Consider the following 15,334-nt stretch of genomic DNA (forward strand, 5'->3'; position numbering starts at 1 on the left):
TGGGCAGACTTCTTAAGTGGGTTTGATTTTGAAATTAAGCATTTGAAGGGAAAGGAGAACCGGGTAGCTGACGCATTGAGTCGAAAGGTGCAATGTGTGTGCAGAATTTCGGTCAGTAAATGGCAGAGTACCTTACTTGAAAAGATAAAATTAGCAGCTGATCAAGATGCTGTTTATCAGCAAATTAAACAGCAGGTACAACAACTTTCTGATAAGGAAATACAACAAGGATACGAGTTAGACGATGCCGGAATGCTGTATTTCCATAAAAGGCTGTATGTGCCCAATGAAGATAGTCTTAGAAAACTGATTCTAGACGAATTCCATATCAGCCATTACACCGGGCATCCAGGATACCAGAAAATGGTCACCGCACTTCGGAAGGAATACTATTGGCCAAAAATGAAGAAGGAGGTAGCTGAATATCTAGCGCGATGTCTAGAATGTCAACAGATTAAGGCGGAGCATTTGCATCCAGCAGGGTTGCTACAACCCTTACCCATTCCGGAATGGAAATGGGAAACCATTTCCATGGACTTTATAACCGGGTTGCCTCGAACAAAGAAAAATAATGATTCCATTATGGTGGTAGTGGATAAGTTAAGTAAGGCAGCACACTTTATACCGGTACAATCCACGTATAAAGCTGTGCAAATTGCTCATATTTTCATGCAAAATGTGTTCAAGTTGCATGGACTTCCAAAGGTAATAATCTCAGATCGTGATGTTAAGTTCACATCAACTTTTTGGAGGACATTGTTTGCTGAACTGGGGACACAACTGAACTTTAGTACAGCCTATCATCCTCAGACCGATGGTCAAACGGAGCGGGTAAACCAGGTAGTGGAGGACATGCTGAGAGCATGTGTTATGATGAAACCAACCCAGTGGGAGGAATACCTCCACCTGGTTGAATTCGCGTATAATAACGGGTATCATACGTCAACACAGCTGAGTCCCTTTGAGGTTCTGTATGGGCGAAAGTGCCGCACACCCTCAAGTTGGGGTGGACCTGAGGATAGGTTAAGGTTTGGCCCGGATATGCTCAAAGAAATGGAAGACATGGTGAAAAAGGTGCGTAACAACTTAAAGGCTGCTCAGGACAGACAAAAAAGTTTTGCAGACCGAAAGAGAAGGTTCAAAGAATTCCAGGTCGGAGACCATGTTTTTGTAAGGATCCAAACCAGAAGGAGTACCTTGCAGTGGAGTGGGTGTGCCAAGCTCGCACCTCGCTATTTTGGACCTTTTCAAATCCTGGCAAGAGTGGGGCCAGTAGCTTATCAACTCGCCCTACCAAGCCATATTAAGATCCACAATGTTTTTCACGTTTCCGTACTAAAACAATACGTCTACGATCCTAAACATGTGATCCAATGGCAGAATGTTCGGGTAAGAATTAATCTAGTCATTCTAGATAAGCTTTGTTCTTAAACAAGGAAATAACCAAATCTGTTGCTGTTTGCAGGTCGAGCCGGAAGGCGAGGTTCTGGTCGAACCACTGAGCATTCTCGACCGGAGAGAAGTGCGGCTGCGGAAACGGGTTATTTTCCAAGCTAAAGTGCAGTGGCAGCACTATGGGCCTGAAGAGGCCACTTGGGAGGATGAGGAACTCCTTAAAGCAGCTTACCCGAATTTGTTTAAGGGAAACGGACATCGGGACGATGTCCAATCACAGGAGGGGGAGATGTAATGACCCCAGAAGATGTAAATGTGAATTTTACTATGGTAAAAGACAGTATAGTAGTTGTTGTTTTATGTTTAATAGAAACAAAAACTTTGATAAACTACATTATGGAATAATTTAAATATATTCTTGAAATGCTGGCAGCCTCTGGGAGGTGGATTTCAAAGAAAGAAATCAGTTGTAATAACTTATTGAAACTGCCCTCCTAAACAGGAAAAGTCCTGGTTGTAGGGAGGAAGTTCTGTGCTGTGGGGACAGACAGAAGAGATCTTTCCAAGGGGAAAGAAAGAAAGAAAAAAGAAAATACAAAAGAATAACTGGTTAAGTCTGGTAAGGACCAGATAACCAGGCACAAAGTGCACAGATCTTGTTGAGGGCTGAAGGTCTGCAAGATGGCTCAGGAGGAGATTTCCGACTGATAAAGGGATCTCATGGATGGGTGGAAGAGCAGACTCGAAGCACAGGTGACTTGCTTGAGTATCTATTTATGACTCTGGTGAACCAGGTACGGTTTCAACCCACAGAGTCCTTGTTGAATTAAATAAGGAACTTACAGTGGACTTACAGTAGTTAAATAAGAACCGTACTTCATTTCTTAAAAAAAAACTGTCACAGTAATCATATAACTGCATAAGTGTAGTATTAAATTAAAGGACAGATTATCAGTCGATATACATGACCTGAAACTAGTCATGTTATTAATGAGGCTACATAGGTGTAGTTTAAATAAAAGACTGTTTATAGAAAAAGAAACATGACACGAAATAATCAGAGAAACAGAGGTATGTTAAGTAAAGAAGAAGCCATTAACGAGACAGACAGTTCCGCATACCTTGAACACAATCAAACTGTACATATATTGTGCCAACAAGAACGAGTCTAGAAACCCCAGCGCTTGGGAAGAAACCACGGCGGTAGGCGGATTCTAACCTCAGCGTTAGGGAAGAGAAGAATCTATGGTGGGTTATAAGAAAACTGTGAAAATACGAGATTCAACAGACTATTCCAGACAAGGAAATTTATTCTGCAACTGTATGAGCCAGAGAGAAAGCCATACCGTAATCGTTTATAAACAGCGTTTCAAACCACAACGTTTGTAGATACAATAACAGAGAAACCAGTTTAATAAGAGCGATAAAGGGAAAAAACGAGATTTCCGAACAAGAACCCTGTGCATGCTACCCAGGGAGGAAAACCAAACTCTAAACATGTGTATATTTCAATATTCGTAAAACAAAGGAAGCAGTATGGTATACCAATATAACCAACCGAGAACAATCATTGCAAAAGCTAGTTAAGACGAGAAACACATGGAAATACCAACACGAGTTACTCGAAACAGTAGCATAACCTGAGTAAATTTATGAGCCCAGCCGTCACTGAGACGAGCGGCTTATCCATAGTTATAAGTGGAATCAACGATAACAAATCAATTAAACATGCACTGTACCAATATTGCTAAGCACGCAATATATATTAACCATTTGTTCAAAGCGTAAGCCATTCCTGAGGAACGGACAGAGCAACATGTTCATATATCATTCAACAAAAATAATACCAGATAGTGTAACCCTGGGAAGGGTAACCAGTGCATATACAATGTTAAATAGAGACAACTTTAAATAAAAGCAAAACCTGGTTCCGCTAACCCTGAATTGAGCATTACGGCCAGGACCGATGCCGTATGCCATACATTAGATACTGAGACCAAGTTCGGATATGCCGCAAGGGCAGTATACAACAAAATTAATCCATGAAATATATGAAATCGAACACAGGAGTTCCGCCGTGAACGATAACTCACCAGGCGGGTTATGGACTCAACCAGACAATAAACATAGATGTAAACCGTGAGGGTTCCCTTTGGAGAATACCTCAGTAAATTGAAGCAAAGAAACCCGCATATGAACGGCGGTCTGTAACAAAACAACGAGAATAACTTAGGGTCGAGGAGCTCAGAGCTCTCGTATGCAAACGAAAAGCAATTAAGGAGTGAGAGCTTGCCTGTCGCCGCCGAGAGGGCTGAACCGTCGAGGTTGGTCACCTTGACACCATCGAGAAAGGATTTGAATAATTCCACCTGCACGCTACCAGCGAAGAGGGACAAATTAGCATGGGTTGCTACGATTCACAATAAAAAAAAACTGTACCAAAAACCATTAAGTTCAGAACAGAGGGAATTTACCTGTGTAGGCCTATTGCTGGCACCTCATGGCTTCCGGCGAAGTTGCAGGTTGTGAAGACGGCGATGGTGGGTTTCGAACCAGCGTTTGAGCACCGAAGCGGAGCCGGAAGGGCCGCGTGAACAAATAAACCCTGAGCCTGCTCCGATGGGTTAAGTATTAACTTAAAACCCTTGAACTGATCCCAACCCTTCGTTCCAAGGGCGAGATCTCGGTCGTCCAAACAAAGCGGGAAAATGAAGCGAGAAGGCCGAGAATCCTAAGCCCGAGGTGTCACATGGCTGAATGGACGGACCATGCCACCTGCCCTGATATGGCCCGAGATCATTAAGGTAGAGGATGAGTTGGCGCCGGCAGGGGCTGCGGCCGGACCACCAAACCCCGCGCCCATTTAATAAACACTGTATGCTGGGGTGGGTTAATAGTTAGGTTCAGTTGTAAAGTCAATGGTTTCATAAAACAATAATACAACGTAACATGATATCTTGGTAGCATACGTATACCTGATTGAAAAGTGACTAAACCTTAGGCTATTCAGATTATTATTTGATGATGCATGACATTAAGTGTTGGCTGATGTGGCATGTGTGGTAACATGCGGGAATGCACAAGGATTAAAGCATATAGTATAGTATTGTCTATATGTATGGTATATATATATAATTTTTTGTTTATATTTATGTATATGTGAACAAGGTTTATGACATGCTTCATCTAGGTGTACACTGAAGGGTGTATATAGAGAACCATTTTTACATGGTTCTCCCATTATTGTCTTGGATATGACAAAAATTGAAGAGAACAAAATGTGGAGGACAGGACTTGCTCTTCTTAGTATTACAATTCAATTAAATAAGATTACATTGGAAACATCAGTAATAAATGACTGGAGTTAAACTAGACTTAATTGAAACTGAACTAGGACACTTGGAGGGACGGTTTAGACACCTAACAAGTGGTTGGGATTATATTCTCCAACGCCCCCCCTTAATTACAACCACATAAAATATTCAATTAAGTTACTTGCTGGTTTATGTCTCAGCTAGGTTTACAATTTAAAAAAGAATTGACTTCGACTACCTTTTCTTTTCTTCTTCTCTTCTTCCAGATTCTGTAGCCTCTAAATTGTTTCAACTTTTTCTTCTTGTTGGCTTCAAATTTCAAATTCTTCATTTGTTGGTGCAGGTCTTCCATTCTTTCAGGGTGTATAAGCATGTGCTGGACTTCTTCAAAAAATGACTTGTATGTGGGCTGCTGCTACATATTATTTTATGTAGTGTTCTTTTCATCATCAATCTGCTGCAACATAAGATTATGATAAAATAATATTTCTTCAAGACTCCAATACCTAAAAATTTCATTAATTTCTTCATCATGCATGTTGTCTTCAGTATTCATTTCTGCACCTTCATGCAGACTTCATCTAAACATGGTGTTGCAAGCCATGCTTAAAGGAAATTTAACTCTCCTTCATAATTGTTTTGTCTACTTACACACTGGAAATCAATATTAGAATTAAAAATATTTGTAAAACCACATTAGTTTGGTTCCTTTTGCTCTGTAATGAGAGCTTCCTTCTGTTGCACTTCCGGCTCAGCTTCTGCATTTGTCTCCGTTTTCTCTTTATGGGCTTCTTTCTTTGTCTCTGTCTCTTCCACTTTTACACTAACCTGTGCTACTGTAGACAAGTTGTCTTCCACTGATTAATGGGCGATTTTCTCATTGAATAAAATCATGTATATACGATGTTTTTGTTGCATCACTTGCAACTATTCATCATTAGCCAATAATTCTTCATCAAAATTTACATCAGAATTAATTGTTGGATTCACCATAGTATCGACTGCTCCAATGGCAGTTTCACTGTCATCAACAAGCTCTATTGCTAGAATTATCATATTTTTATGAGCAAGCTTTATTGCTGGAATCATCATATTTTCATCAACAAGATCTGTTGTTGGAATCATCATATTGTCATCAGCAAGTTCTATTGCTGGAATCACCAAGTTTTCGTTCACCTGTGGTTGTGCACAATGAGGTTCGCGAGCATCTACGTGCTCCTCTCTTGCTTCTGCAACTTCTTAACAGACATCATCCACTTGTGGCTGAACACAATGGGATTCAACAGACTTTTCATCTCGTTGTAGATCTGTTGTTGTAGATCCACCTTCAACTACAATGCTTCTCTTTACACCAAAAATCCTCTCAAAGGTATTCAAGGCCTCGTTAGTTGTCTTGGTTTCTGAAATCAAGGGAAACCTCTTAGCTTTTCCCATCTAAATACTGATAAAATGTAGCTCAACAAAGAAATCAAATTCATTCTTTTACACAAATTTGACAAAAATAACACTTCGGCAAATATTTTGACAAACACCCTCTCTTTAAAAAAAATAATCCACCAATCCATTATTTTGAAAAAGTAAGATCTCTTTTAAATAAATAAGAGTCCAACTTCAAACATTATAAACATTACAATGAAGCCCCTTTTTTAAATAATACGTTTTCAAAAAGAAATGTGATTCGATAAAGCATTCATTCTTAAATAAGGCCTTTTAAAGAAAAAAGGAAGCCATTATTAAGATGTTAACACCCTTTTTAAAAACGATGCCATCGCTCACAATACCATACTCCATTCAAGAGATTGAAAATATGACGGATTTGATTTCCGTCATGTACCTTGCGTTTTCCAGCGAATCGCACTCCTAATCGTGCTTGGTGGACCCCTCTCTCTCTCTCTTTCTTTCTTTGACTCTTCAAAAAATTCTTGACCCGTGCCTTTTTTGATTTCGCTAGAGCGGCATGCAGATTGATGGCAGCTTGCTAACGCCTTTCTCGGGTAGCGTTAGTGCTCTAAGGCACTGTCTATCACAACTAAATCGCGTCAATTGGAAAACGCTGCTCTTTCGCACTAGGCTTCGTCAAACTTAATCTGCTTTAAGCTGCTTTGTCAAAGAGTCTTATGTTAGCTTCCCTATTCTCTTACTTGAAGTTGCTACTCTCTCAAGAGTCTTATGCAAACTACTCTGATCTCTGTGGAGTCTTATGCTACATGAAGCTCTCATGCCATGAGAAAAATTGAAGATTACAAATCACTTAAATAAGATCACATATGTGACTAGATTTAAAGACTTAAACTGAAATTCAACTAGGACACTTTGGAGAGAAGGTTTTGACACCTAGCAAGTGGTTGGAATTTGATTTTCAACAAGATATTTAAAAGGTTTTGATACCTAACAAGTGGTTGGAATTAGATTTTCCAACACGATATTTAAAAAGTTCTATATAGAAAGTGAAATTATTTATAGAATAGAGATAGAGGGAAGGAAGAGGGAAGGACTTTGAAAGTATTTATAGAGCAGAGCTAATCAAATAGAGGGAAGGACTTTAAATAGGACTTTAAATTCTAGTTGGTCCAATGGCTCCATTGAATATTCCCATCGTCTCACATGGAGAGTGGGAATGATATCTTAACCATCCAGGATTGTTGGATGAGTATGGAATATAGTTTGATCACCAATATAATTATTTGAAGGCCAATGGAGAATTTTTTACATTTGCCAATAAATGTCAAATCTACTATCGAACAGGCAATACTAGAGCTCATGGTTTACACACAGCACATGACATGCAAAAACATGAAAATTTATCCTTTCTCGCTCATGCCTAGAATTGCAAATTTACAATTTATCTTGATTTTCAATTAACGAGACTTTGATGGTGGTTATTCATTTTTCATACTAGTCAAGTTAGGTTTAATGCATAACTGTAATTTTGTATTTTATGCAAATCAGCGAGTATCAAATTTTGGTTTACACACAGCACATGACATGCAAAAACATGAAAATTTATCCTTCCTCGCTCATGCCTAGAATTGCAAATTTACAATTTATCTTGATTCTCAATTAACGAGACTTTGATGGTGGTTATTCATTTTTCATACTAGTCAAGTTAGGTTTAATGCATAACTGTAATTTTGTATTTTATGCAAATCAGCGAATATCAATTTTTTTACTGTTACTGTATACAATTTTTTTTTTCACCTCTTCTATATTTATAGATGATACACTTGTTGATAATTAAAAAACAGAACACCATTAATTAATGATAATTAAATTTCAAGTGAACAACTCATATAACTTGTGTTATGAAAAATATATAATATTTGAACACCTGTGTAGAATGGGAAATAAATAAAAATAAAAATTATTTGTCTCAAAACATACACAAATACATAGATGATACACTTGTTGATAATTAAAAAACAGAACACCATTAATTAATGATAATTAAATTTCAAGTGAACAACTCATATAACTTGTATTATGAAAAAGATATAATATTTGAACACCTGTGTAGAATGGGAAATAAATAAAAATATAAATTATTTGTCTCAAAACATACACAAATACACACACTGATAACCACTAATGGACGAGATTCAGGCAACCTCAACATAAAAAGATAATGAAATAGAATTATGGTTGGATCATTCACCATCTAATGAGATTTATTCCAAATTTCAATCCAAACAAGTTGCATTAATGGACGAGATTCAAGGAACCTCAACATAAAAAGATAATGAAATAGGTAAAAAGATAATGAAATAGGATCATGGTTGGATCATTCACCATCTAATGAGATTTGTTCCAAATTTCAATCCAAACAAGTTGCATTAATGGACGAGATTCAGGCAACCTCAACATAAAAAGATAATGAAATAGAATTATGGTTGGATCATTCACCATCTAATGAGATTTGTTCCAAATTTCAATCCAAACAAGTTGCCTTAATGCTGCCCTGAGCCCTACATCTGCACTCATATCTCTTGCAGCCTAGGAAGCAGCTATAATGTTCATCCCAAAGTCTGCATCTATCCTCAGGCCTCTTCCTTGACCACTCTACTCATATTGGAGCTTATTTCATTTACTTTTCCATATTAATATATGTAGTAGTGTAAAACATTTCAATGATTTAATTCCTACCAAAATAATAGTATAAATGAATAATAAATATCATTGTTTAAGAATCAATGATTTTTCAAATTTGAAAAACTTGAACCCTGTCCTGCGCTGCCTTGTAGGTTATATAGTATTACAACATAATACTAGTGCAGGTAGGTTGTATTACAATATATAGTTATGTTATAAGTAGGTTGTATTACAATATATAGTTATGTTATAAGTATAGCTGGTTAAGTACCCATTATAATTTGGGAAATATCAAGCACCATGCAGTAAGTCAATGATTGGTTCACTATCTTTACATCTTGTTGCTTGAATGAGAATAAAATGATATTCAATGTATAAGATGGAAAGGTAGTAATCCAATCATTGACCTATTGCATAATTCTTAATATTTACCATAGAATTTATGATGGTACCTTATTGTTCAGAAAGGATTATAGTTCTACAGGCCAATAAAATGATATTCAATGTATATGATGGAAAAATAGTAAGCCAATCATTAGCTTATTGCAATATTTAAGCTATTGTTAAAAAGAAACTTATAGTTCTACAAGCCTTTAACCAAAGCTCATGCAATCTTTACCCTATTTCAGATGAAGTATGTAGGAAACATGATGAAAGTGGATATTGGGAGAGGGTACGCCAACATGAGGTGATAAAAAACGGACACTTGGGATCTCCATTGGGAGTATGTGATCAACTTGGTGGCACTTTGCGTTTGATTACCAAGCACTCGACTTAGCCCAACAATGGGAAAAAGACCCGAGATGAGACCGTGGAGGTGGACATGGTTATCCCTACGAGCAGGCCAAGACACCCCCGAAATGAGAAGCTGTGTAGGATAGTACGTTGTCCTGGGGCATTTTGGGTTGAACGAAGCGCAACATGGGTCAAATGAAATGATCAATCAGGCATGGGAGCATGTCCCATGCAAAATCAGTGAAGCGGCATGGCAAGCCAACCGATTAGAACAAGTGGTACAATGGCGTGATGTGGGAGCACTCCGATGGGATAATGGGATCGACCCAGTCTACGGTATGTAACCATAAGGGAAAAATCGACCGTAGCATGGAGAAAGCAAACCACACGGGTTAAGGGCATGAATCATATATATGATAGAATCGCACAATGCGAGAAGGCATCCATCAAAGGGAGAACAACAACCATTCAAACAGAAGTTACATACGAAGAAGGTAAGAATGGAGGGTTGAGGAACGAGCGAAGGGTACTAAGGGAGTTGAGAAGGAGCCGCTTGGGGGCCTGTAGTCATACAAACCCAAGCAAACCTTGCCACCAACTGATGAAGGGCAAAGAAGGGTGGTAGCAACACGACAAGGTGCCGGGGAAACTCGAGTGGGGTCTGAACTGTGGAAAAATATTCGATACTTTGTGTATTGTATTTTCGCTATGTACTCTTGCAAGCCAAGCCATTGCCTTGATGATTTATTGTAAATTTTATCTTATTGATAAAGCAAAAGGATGGATGGTCACTTTTATGAAATTTTGGGTGTGTATGATGATGTTAATGGTGAATTAATCTCCTGCATATAATTATAATTCTCATGTTCCCGTGAATGGAAGTTTAACTAAAACAAATAATTCTCATGAATGGAAGTTTAATTATAATTCTCATGTTCCTGTGAATGGAAGTTTAACTAAATTAACTAAAACAAAGAAGATTACTTGCACTATATGATGATGTTAATGGTGAAATAATCTCCTGCATATAATTATAATTATAATGCTCATGTTTCCGTGAATGGAAGTTTAACTAAACTAACTAAAGCAAATAAGATTATTTGCACTATATTGAAAAGTTATGATATTCCACTAACTAAAGGTATAGAGATTATAAAAGTGCATTTACTATTATGCATAATCTCTGTGTAATAACTCTGTAGTCCAAGAGGAAAAAGTGACACAGGTTGGTGTCACACACTTAAGTGATCACAGTGCACCCGAAATGAGCCTTGTAACTATAGGAGTCCTTGGGGTCGTGAAACCTATTTAGATGAAAATAGATTAGTTTGGATTTTCAATGCAATTTGGGTGATAATTTTTTTGACACGGTGAAGTATTTTGTTTAAATAATATTTTTAAATGTGAAGTATTTTGTTGAAGTATTTTATTTAAATAATATTTTTAAATGTGAAGTATTTTGTTTAAATAATATTTTTTAAATGTAGATAAGGATTCAATGTCTCAGAGAGAAAATAATATTTTTAAACGCAGATATGGATTGAATGTCTGAGAGAGCTTTTGGAAAAGTCTAATTCTGCAGACATAATAAATTAAAACTACAATTTCAAGTAAAATGACCTGAAAAATCTAAAAAAGAAAACAACTCGTTATAGTACTACGTTTAGATTTGTGTGTTCATATTTTAATCAATTCGACGAGTTACATTTTGATGTTGATAATTGATGATATGAAGATTTCATATTTATCTATTGCATATGTTATCAACTATGTTATTGGAGGAGAAACAAATACGATATATATTTTTGGAAGATAAAAATATGTTTTGAAGGAAGAAAACAAAATATTGATAAGTACGATGCAATGTAATAAGCCAATAAATAAGCATAGATAATTGACGAATGGTTCAATCTATGTATGCTTTTAAGGAGCAAAAGAGATTGTAAATAAAAGCCATCTAATAAGTTAATCATTCATCTATTATCTTTTCCATCTTACCGGTGAGAAATCATATATTCCCATTCAAAAGACTCAATGAGAAGAAAATATGTAAATTGTGATTTATTAAACGATAATTATTTAAGTACTCCAAGGGGTCAAATGGATTCGACCACCACAGGTCGAATGGAATGGATTGGGCTTCACAATCCAATGTATATTGACATCATAGGCCCCCCTCGGGTGCATAAAGTGCAAAAGCATGTTAATTTTTCATAAAAAAAAATTATAGTCCATTTGTACAATCCTTTCCCATGCAAAATATCTCTTAGTATTAAGAAAATATTAAAAAAATTAATATATATGATTAATATTATGTGAATCTGACCAGGTGAAAGAATTAATGTTGTTAGGTTAACCATTCTAATTTTGGGTACATGATATTAGTGATCCATGTCATTGAGATACCATGTGATGAACCATTTAAAATGATTGGGAATTCTCCACCCTAGGGTGTTAGAATTGAGCTTTAAAAGCTTACCTGGTAGGAAGGCCTTGGCTGGATTGGTTACCTTGCTTGGTTCCATTTAAATCAAGAATAATAATATATTTATTGTTGATTGATTTCTTTAATTATTTTGCAATTATTTTCTAATGGAGTTTTATAGGGTAAAAAAATGTTTATACATGTTTAAGATTATTATTATTTTGTTTATAATCTTGAAAAATGGTATCAAATCCATGAACCCGGGCCTTCTTAATGAAGGCACCATTTAGGTGTGGATATGAAGTAGATTAAACCTAAAGTGTAAATGTATGGACACAATTTTCCCTATGTATGTAGAATGGGTTCAAAACTTGTAGCCTGATACAATTTGATACAATGGCTAATGCTTAGACTACTTGTGCAATGGAGCAACTGAAGTATTGGTTGCATGGAGAGATGGCATAGACTGTTTTTGAAAATTAGTGTGATGTAGCTGAAGACGTGGTGACGAAATACATGAGTGGTGAAGGTCGAGCCAATGGTTGCAGAGGTAGAAACAATGGTATCAGGGTTGATATACAAGATCCCATCTTTCGTCGTTTTGTGGTTAAGAAGGAGAAGAAAGGCTACCAAACTAGAAGTGGCTACCAACCATATGGAATGAACATGCCCACTACCATGTGGCCGTCGGTGGAGAGAGATATCACACAGTTCAATTTGAATAATTATCCTAGACTCTCTAATGAGACCTACTTGGGAATTCCTATGATGATGAATTCATTTATTGGTTCCAGAAGATGTGAAGAGAAATTGTGAACTAGGGTTTTACTTGTAGAAAACCTAATATTGAAACACACCATTCTCTTCAATCCATTGACTACGTTAAGGGATGGCGGTGGCATTTGATGAGTTTGATAAGCCATTTATTATAAAATGGATGAGGATATAGACATAGTGTCCATCAATGTTTTGGCTGTGTGGTTAGAGACATCACTCAAAACCATGAGGGACTCATTTGCCATGAGAGACTCATTTGCTTGGGTGAGGGGAGATTCATCATCAACACTAGACTACCTAGCCACTCCAAATATTAACAAAACTACCCAATAGAATTGGGTCAAGGCCATGTTGGTTTTGGCCTAAGGGATCATGTCCACGGGAAGGTGGCAGTGGTTGCTAATGGCCAAAAGATTGTGAGAAATATGTAGAGGCATTGAACATTTTTCTTGTTAGCTAGATAAGAAGAAAGTTGATTTTCAGTAAGTAGCTATATGCATTAATGATGATTTTCATGATCTTTAGGAAGTAGCTATATGCATTAATGATGATTTGGAAAGGAGAAAGAGAATAGAAGAGGATGACACTAGTCACGACACTAAAAATGAATCAAGAAAGTTAGAGGCCAAGTAAGTAGATGTACACGATTTTCTGAGCCTTTGAGAAGTAGTCGAAAAATAAGTATATGGGTTTGGTTTGCATGGACTTACTAAGGAGAATTATAGGTTTCTGAGCCTTTGAGAAGTAGCCGAAAAATAAGTATATGGGTTTGGTCTGCATGGACTTACTAAGAAGAATTATAAGTTTTTTAATTATGCCTTTGAGAAGTAGTCGAAAAATAAGTATATGGGTTTGGACTGCATGGACTTACTAAGGAGAATTATAAGTTTTTTCATTATGCCTTTGAGAAGTAGTCGAAAAATAAGTATATGGGTTTGGTCTGCATGGACATAGTAAGGAGAATTATAAGTTTTTTCATTATGCCAACTCTATGGGAAGTTATTTATGTTTGGAAAAGCATGGAGTATGCACTCCAATTGTTTAACAAAAAGTGCACAAAAAATATGGACCACTGAAGAATTCTTTTGAGTTGTTTGAGAAAATGCTTAAATAAGCTAGGTGCGTTGCAATATGACTTCTTGGGTATTAGGCGTTTGTGAGTTGTTTGAGAAAATGCTTAAATGAGCTAGGTGCGTTGCAATATGACTTCTTGGGTATTAGGCGTTTTCGTTTAACACTAGTAATCCCCGCTAAACGAAGACGTTTCAGGTTGGACAATGGCAACAATTGATGTCGAATATTAACAAATTCACCGTTAGTTCATGGCCCTGGGCACTAGGATAGTGGGATATCAGCGTATTCAAAATTCATTACACCAATAAAACTTGCGATGGCTAATATGTTAATTAGGGCTCCAAACGCTAGATGATGTAACATAACATTTGTGTAACCTAGCACTGAGACTGAAGGCTTACTGGAGCTTGGAGTATAGACAAATCTATGAATCTGTCATGTGCTAGTATGTTAGCATACCACGAACGCTTAGCCCTTGTGTTACTCCTCAACACCCTCGTAGCCATGCCGTGACCGTGCTAATATATCAGAATATCGGTGATTCCATGAGCCGACACCTTTTGATAAAAATACTGACATAGTTGTATGCCGAGGTCACTTAGCCCTAAGGTTCAATACCTTAGCGCCCTCAGGTTCTTACGTATTGTTTCTTGTCTTATTGTTTCTAATCCTAAACAATAAAGCATTAAAACATCTTAACATGCCCATAAATTGCCATCGGCGAAACTCTGGTTCTGGGCAATTTGAATGCACACATAAGGTTGCTGAATTTCCTTTAATACTTTTCTGAAAGTGCTCAGAACTGTCGCGATGATCCCTTAGTCTGCACGACGTATGAGGTATGACGAACGCCAAACCCGGCATGGGGTCGAAGATTGGACAAAATACCGGGCTGGCAGGATACGACCAAAAGTGCATTGATACAGTTATTTGGCTTTCTTGTAAAGAACTGTACAAAGATTATACGTAGGAATCTTCTATGACTTTTCTTTTTCTCCAACAGAAGTTATCGCAACATTCTTTGTCGATCTGCGCCTCACTTGTTTGTAACGTTTATATTCCAGTCATCTATATGCTCTTCTTTTAGTGTTTTTCTCCTGCGCTATCGGCCATCAGAAGGACATGGGTGCTGCAAAATAATTGACCGCGCCCATATTATTTGGGGGCCATATTCGTCAGATTGTCGAATATTCGGCCAAGCCAATCAGCTATTATTTGGGCCCATCTGATTGTCAAATATTCGGCCAATCAGCCATTCAGATAAGGATTTTCTACAATCAGCCATTCAGATAAGGATTATCCCATATTATTTGGGGGCCATATTCGTCAGATTGTCGAATATTCGGCCAATCCAATCAGCTATTATTTGGGCCATCTGATTGTCAAATATTCGGCCAATCAGCCATTCAGATAAGGATTTTCTACAGTCAGCCATTCAAATATTCGGCCAATCAGCCATTCAGATAAGGATTATTTTACAGATAAGGATTATTTTTTTACAGCGCCCATAGCCCATATCAGTCTGATT

The 15,334-nt window shown here is 37.2% G+C and overlaps 1 long non-coding RNA gene across 1 annotated transcript in view; it reads right to left on the minus strand.

The window, feature by feature from the left end:
• Positions 1-15,334, minus strand: part of LOC149140310 (uncharacterized) — a 48,873-nt gene that overhangs the window by 32,608 nt on the left and 931 nt on the right. The gene's annotated exons all lie outside the window — the stretch shown is intronic.

The sequence above is a fragment of the Pinus tabuliformis genome, chromosome X (assembly GCF_031772625.1).
Source record: "Pinus tabuliformis cultivar Carrire ecotype Pingquan chromosome X, CPIR1, whole genome shotgun sequence".
Classification (NCBI taxonomy): domain Eukaryota; kingdom Viridiplantae; phylum Streptophyta; class Pinopsida; order Pinales; family Pinaceae; genus Pinus; species Pinus tabuliformis.